This window comes from Hemitrygon akajei, chromosome 24 (genome assembly GCF_048418815.1).
Source record: "Hemitrygon akajei chromosome 24, sHemAka1.3, whole genome shotgun sequence".
Lineage (NCBI taxonomy): Eukaryota > Metazoa > Chordata > Chondrichthyes > Myliobatiformes > Dasyatidae > Hemitrygon > Hemitrygon akajei.
Genome location: NC_133147.1, coordinates 57,036,610 through 57,043,923, shown reverse-complemented (window position 1 = coordinate 57,043,923; position 7,314 = coordinate 57,036,610).

Genomic DNA, 7,314 nt, shown 5'->3' with positions numbered 1-7,314 from the left:
TATCGAAGGGACAGGCAAAGAAGCATAGGCGGTGGTGTGGCTGTGTTGGTAAGAAATGGAATTACTTCTTTAGCAATTGGTGACATAGTGTCAGAGTATGTCGAATATTGTGGGTGGGGGTTAGAAACGGCAGAGGGTGTAAAAAAACATTATGAGAATTTCTTACTATCTTCCTTTCAGTTAGCGCTGATGAAGTGTCTCGGCCCGAAACGTTGACAGTGTTTCTCCCTTCTAGATGCTGCCTGGCCTGCTGCGTTCCAGCAGCATTTTGTGTGTGTTGCATGCGAATCATATATAGGCTTCCAAATAGTAGCGAAGATGTGGGTTGAGATTGCAAACGGGAGCCTGAGCTAAAGGAACCCCCAAGAGGCAGTGACGATAAAATAATTGAATTGAGACGGCAATTTGAAAGGGGGAAATATAAGTCAGATGTATTAGTATTGAATAGAATAAAGGGAATTGTAGAGGTATGTGAGATGAGTTTGCCAAGGTGATTTGGAGGAGGATACTAGCGGGAATGGCGCAAAAGCAGAGATGTCCCATGTGTCTAGGACTACTTTACCGGTCGCGGGATAGATATGTTCCACAGATGAAGAAGTTTAAATGGCAGGGGTAGGCAATCGTGGATCACAAAGGAAGTTAAGGAATCCATAAAAGCCAAAGAAAGAGCATATTACGCAGCAAAATGGAGGTGAGAATTTGAATGATTGGGAAGCTTTAAAATTCAACAGAAGGCAAATCAAGATACTAACTATATAACCATATAACAATCACAGCACGGAAACAGGCCATTCCGGCCCTCCTAGTCCGTGCCGAACTCTTAATCTCACCTAGTCCCACCTACCCGCACTCAGCCCATAACCCTCCACTCCTTTCCTGTCCATATACCTATCCAATTTTACCTTAATGACACAACTGGGACTGGCCTCTACTACTTCTACAAGAAGCTCATTCCACACAGCTATCACTCTCTGAGTAAAGAAATACCCCCCTCGTGTTTCCCTTAAACGTTTGCCCCCTAACTCTCAATCATGGTCCTCTCGTTTGAATCTCCCCTACTCTCAATGGAAACAGCCTATTCACGTCAACTCTATCTATCCCTCTCAACATTTTAAATACCTCGATCAAATCCCCCCTCAACCTTCTACGCTCCAATGAATAGAGACCTAACTTGTTCAACCTTTCTCTGTAACTTAAGTGCTGAAACCCAGGTAGCATCCTAGTAATCGTCTCTGCACTCTCTCTAATTTATTGATATCTTCCTATAATTCGGTGACCAGAACTGTACACAATATTCCAATACTATAAGAAGGGAGAAGATTATGAGGTCCATCTTGCCAATAATATTAAGCAGCAGGATACTAAAAGATTTTTAGTTACATAAAGATTAAAAGGGAGGTGAGAGTTGACATAGAACCACTAGGAAATGATGCTGCTGAGTTAGTAATAGAGGACAAATAAATGGTGGATGAACATTAAGTACTTTGCAGGAGTTTTCACTGTGGAAGTGTGTCAAAGGTTAGTGAGTGTCAGAGAGCTGGAGTGAGTGCCATTGCTAATATAAAGGAATAGTTCTAGGCGAACTGAAATAATTTAAGGTGGTAGGTCACCTGGAATAGATGGAATGCATCCCAGTGTTCTGAAAAAATGATTTTGAAAAGACAGTTGATGCATTCGTTATGATCTTTCAAAAATCATATGATTTTGGCATGGTTCTGGAGTTCTGGAAAACTGGAATGTCACTCCACTCTTCTTAAGAAGGGAGCAAGGCAAAAGAAAGGAAATTATAGGGACAGTTAGCCTAACCTCAGTAAGTGGGAATAAAATTGAGCCTATTATTATGTATGAGGTTTCGGGGTATCTGGAGACCAATGATAAAATTAAGTCAACGTCAGCTTGGTTTCTGTCAAAGGAATTCCTGCCTGACAAATCTGTTAGGTTTGTTCGAGGAATTAACAAATAGGGTGGACAAAGGAAAGGTAGTGGGTGCCATTTACTTAGAGTTTGAAAATGCATTTGATAAGGTTCCACTCATGAGGCTGCTTAACAAGATAAAGTCCCATTGCATTACAGGGAAAACATTGGTATTGATAGTAGAATGGCTGACAGGCAGGAGGCAGCAAGTGGGGCATTCAGTTCAAGGAGAGTTGAATATAAAGAGAAGGAAATAATTCTGAGGTTTTATAAGACCCTGCTCAGGCAGCCGCACTTGCGGTATTGTTAACAGTTGTCTGATTGACTGTCAATAGCTACTAGTGTTCCTCAGTATTGGGACAGCTACTGTTCACGTTGTTTCTCAATGATTTAACTAATGGAATTGATGTCTTTATGGCAAAGTTTGCAGATGATGCAATGATCGGTGAAGGGTTATGTAGTGCCGAGGAAAGCAATCCGATTTCAGCAGGATTTAGACAAAGTGGAAGAATAGGCAAAAGAGTGTCAAGTGGAATGCAGTGTTGGGAAAAATGCACGATAAAAGCATTTTGGTTAAAGGAGCAATAGTGCGGATCTTAATGGGGAGAAAATCCAAACATCCGCGGAGCAAAGGCCTCGTGCAAAATTCCAGGAGGTTAATTTACAGGGAGAGTCTGTAACAAAGAAGGCAAAATCAGTGTTGGTATTCATTGCAAGGGGACTAGAAAAAAAACAAGGAAATAATGTTTAGGCTTTATAAGACACTGGTCAGACAGCACTTAGAATATTGTCAACAGTTTTAGTCCTCGTGTATCAGAAAGGATATGTTGTCATTGGACAGAGACCAAAGAAGATTCTCCAGGATGTTTCTAGGAATTAAGGGGTTAACATATGAAGACATTTAGCACATTGGGTTCGGTACTCACTCTACTTTGCAAGAATGCGTGGGGACCTCACTGAAACCTGCAGAATTTTGAAAGAACAAGGTAAGGGGGTTCTGGAGAGTATCTCTCCTATGGTGTGTGGGCATCCAAAACCAGAGGGCGCGGCCTCAAAATTGAGTACTGACCCTTTAGAACAGAGGCAAAGACGATTTTTTTTCGCGCAGAGTAGTGAATCTGTGGAATGCTCTGCCAGAGACAGCAGTGGAGGCCAAAGACTATGGGTATATTTAAAATCGGAAAATAACTATAGTTTGCTGATTGTACATGGCATCAAATGTTATGGGCGAGAAAGCTGGTGTATGGAGTTGAGTGGCATGCTAGATCAGCCATAATGGAATGGTTCAGCAGCTTCGATGGGGCTGAATGGCTTAATTTTGCGCCCATATCTTATACTCTTATGGAGATACCATAGAAACTCATCGTTAATGATTCCTGCGTCTTCCATAAGATTGTGAATCTTATTCCCTCTTCCCTGGACTTACCTGTCACGTGCCCGCCCTTGTTCAACCTAGTCCTAACCTTTGATTTACTGGTACAACCCCCCACCCACCCCACTTTTCATTCGAGTTCTGATGAAGGGCCACAACCCGAAACGTCAACTATTTTGCTCTATTGATTCTGCTTGGCCCGCAAAATTCCTGCAGCATGTTGTGTCGTTTTCGCTGAATATTCGTCAGCCATGTACAAAGCCATGTATAAAGTCGCACCTCAGAATTGTGTTAAGTCTCGGCCATTTCACCATTAGCTACATGCTGGAGTTCTTGATTCTCCGTTGCTCTGGGAAATAAGCGTGCATATTGCATTTGCACTGCTGTGGCCGCTGCAAGATAATTGTTCAAAATAATAACAACAATAATGTACACAAAGTACATACTACCAAACACAAATGAAAACACAAACCAGAACAATGAAGACAAAGTAACCAATGGAAGAGCATGACCGACCATGCAATACATCACCACGAAGTGAACAGACTAGATGTCCGGCAAGGAAGTATTGAATGCCTGGCCCACAGATGGTGATGTCTTCCTAGAAATAGAAAGTTTCCTTATGACCAATACTGGACCAGGGTGTTAACACACAAAAAAAATACACAATTAAAGACCAACAAATTGAAGAAGATAACTGCAGAAAACGTCAAGATAACCCAGAAGCAATCCAAAACACTATAGGTTTCTCCCCTGCAGTTTAATTCAGTCAAGAGACAAACGTCATTTCACTAAAAGCTTGCTTTAATATACAAACTCAAAAAAGAAACAAGTTTTGAGACTGAGGCTACGCAGGTATGAAAGGTATCAATGGTTGAAATTTAATATCAGGAATACAGACAACCCGAAATCCTTACTCTTCACAGACATCCACGAAACAGGACAACCCAAAGAATGAACAACGGGAAAAGTTACAACCCCCAAAGCACCCCCCACCCCCTACCACGCACAAGCAGCACAATAATATTATTTCCTCCTGCCTCCCGCCACCTGCTCCAGAAAAATCAGCAGCCGTCTCCCACCCACCATAGAAGCAATTAAAAGCGTCTGAAGACCATGAGCTAGAGTGCATTCAAAGCTATTGTCCCATTCAGACACAAACGACATCTCAGACGGTCTCTCTCTCTCTCTCTCTCTCTCCTCTCTCTCTCTCTTCTCTCCTCTCTCTCTCTCTCTCTCCTCTCTCCTCTCTCTCTCTCTCTCTCTCTCTCGCTCTTTCTCTCTCTTCTTTCTCCCTTTCTCTCTGTCATTAACGAGGGAGAGAGAGAGAGAGAGATCGCTCCTTCACAAACGAGACTGGATACCAGCAGCCCACTGCTTCGACATTACTGTCACGCTTGCCTGTCCGAGACTCCCGACTCGAAGACCAAGAGGACTCTCACTCCCCAATGAAGGCGAGCGAGCGAGAGAGAGAGAGAGAGAGAGAGAAAGAAAGAGACAGACAGACAGACAGAGACAGAGACAGAAAAGAGAAAGAGAGAGAGAGGAAGAGACCGGACAGAGTACGTGTGTGTGTGTGTGTGTGTGTGTACCAGAGAGCGATAAACAGAGAGAGAGAGGAGAAGAGAGAGGCGGGGGGGGGGGAGGGGGGAGGGGAGAGAGAGAGAGGGAAGAGAGAGGGAGAGAGAGAGAGAGAGAGAGAGAGAGGAGAGAGAGGAGAGAGAGAGAGAGAGGAGAGAGAGAGAGAGAGAGAGGAGAGAGAGGAGAGAGAGAGGAGAGAGAGGGAGAGATCGAGAGAGAGAGGGAGAGATCGAGAGAGAGAGATATTACTCGAGTACAGGGGAACTTAGAACTTAGGAGTCATCGTGCAAGACAATCAGAAGATTAACGTGCAGGTTAAATCTGTGGTAAAGATAGAAAATCCAATATTCGAATTTTTTTCAAGGGGAATACACTTAAAGAACAAGAAGATAAAATTAAAGCTTTAAAAAACACTTTTCAGGCCGCACTTGGAGTACTGTTAATAGTTTCGGGTCCCATATCTCGGAGAGGACGTGTTACAATTGGAGAGAGTCCAAAGGAGGTTCATAAATCTGATTTCGGGAATTAAGGAGTTAATATATGAGGCACGTTTGGCAACTTTGGGGCTGCACTCAGTGGAATTTAAAATTCTGTGTGTGTGAGGCGGGGGAGGGGGGCACGGTTGAGGGAATCTCATTGAATCTTACAGAATATTGAAAAGACTAGATATCGTGGAGGTTTAGAGGATGTTTCCTACAGTAGTGGTATACAAAACTAAAGAGCGCAAACTCAAAATTGAAGGATGATTATTTAGAACAGAAGGTTGGAGGATTTATTTTTACACAGAGATGAGTGAATCTGTGGAATGCTCTGTCATAGACTCTGGTGGAGGCTAAGTGCGCGGGTATGTTTAAGGCGAAGTTATTAGTTTCCTGTTCCTTCAGGGCATCAAGGAATATGGCGCGCAGACCGATGTTTCGAGTTGAGTGGGATCTGGGATCAGTCATGATGTACTGGCGTAGTAGAATGGCTTAATTCTGCTCCTATATCGTATAGTCTTAAAAGTTATGGTATTACAACAGAAACTATTACCACCATCAGATCCGTTGCCGCCATAACCACTACGTAACGAGTCACTCATTTGGAGAGACCGCAGTTTCCATTAGACGGGATCAAAATCGTGGTTAAATTAATTGCAGGCATTTAATTGAAAAATAATTCCCAATATGTCCAAATTACAGGCTGAAATTTGACCTGGATATTTAGAGAAATTCTGCTGACGTTGTTGGAACCATAGAGACATCTGGTCTGCAGTTTGCTTGACTGATTATAGATGGGCGGTAAGACCAGCACACCTGAGCTGCAAGAGCGGATATTGAAGTGTGCAATGGACACACTGAAATAATGTTCTGGATGCATTCAATATGTTTAATGTTTTAGATGTGATACTGGCCATTTATAATTTATTTGTTGACAAGAGGAATTTGGAGAAAGGGTAAGTGGTGTGCTTGCCGTCATGGATTCTAGACCACCGCTTCACTCTTCGTAGTTGGAGGCTGCGGTGTCGCTCACTGATCACTTTGCGTCGGGACGCATGTGAAACTTAAACCTGGGGGACGTGAAAACCGAGACGGGGATAGAGTAATGGTAGGCTGTAGGTACTGAGTATAACTCTCCCACTGAAATTTCCCTCAGAGAATTTAAATACTCAATAAAAAATCTACGGAAACATGAACGATAAGTGGCCTCAAAATCAGCAGCAACTCGTTTCAATATTGGTATGAACATACACAAGAATAATTGAAGAGCCCATTGTACTGCCCATTGCTACAAGGGACAAAGGCGTAGTGAAGAACCTGCCGAAGGACAACGATATTTACAACGGAAGAAATCAGACACTATTTTAATTTCATTTAATAAACTTATTTCGAGGTGCTGCTCGGAAAAAGGTCTTCGGCCCCTCGAATCGCACCTTCCAGCAAGATTCGCCACAGGGTAAATTATTGGACTGGGACGGTAGACCAAGTGCTGAGGTCAACGCATATTACACCTGTTTCTGACATTGCATATATACTTTGTTACTTCTATGGTCTTCTTAACTTATACCCAGGTGCCATGCCCGCCATTGTTTTTTTTATTTTTTATTTTTCAGCAGTATTGGAATATATTGAAATATGACCATTCTGTTTCCCTCATCTTCGAAAAAATATTACTTGGTTCCAACCACAGCACAAAACATTAGTGCACCGTACAAAGGAATGCGCCGAGAACTTCCATCGAACTTCCATCGCATTGAGACCAGGACGCACAATTTCCTGGAAGGGATCTAAGATCAGATAAGTGGTTTGGTCACACAGGTTTGATCGATTTTGTGTTAGAGATGAAAACTGAATTGATGGAAATAACGAGCATATGCCAGAATTGTGAATACCAAATTGAACACAGCTTGAAACGGGTTTAGAATAGTTTTGGCGATAAACGAAGGGGAAAGAGAAAAGCTGTGATAC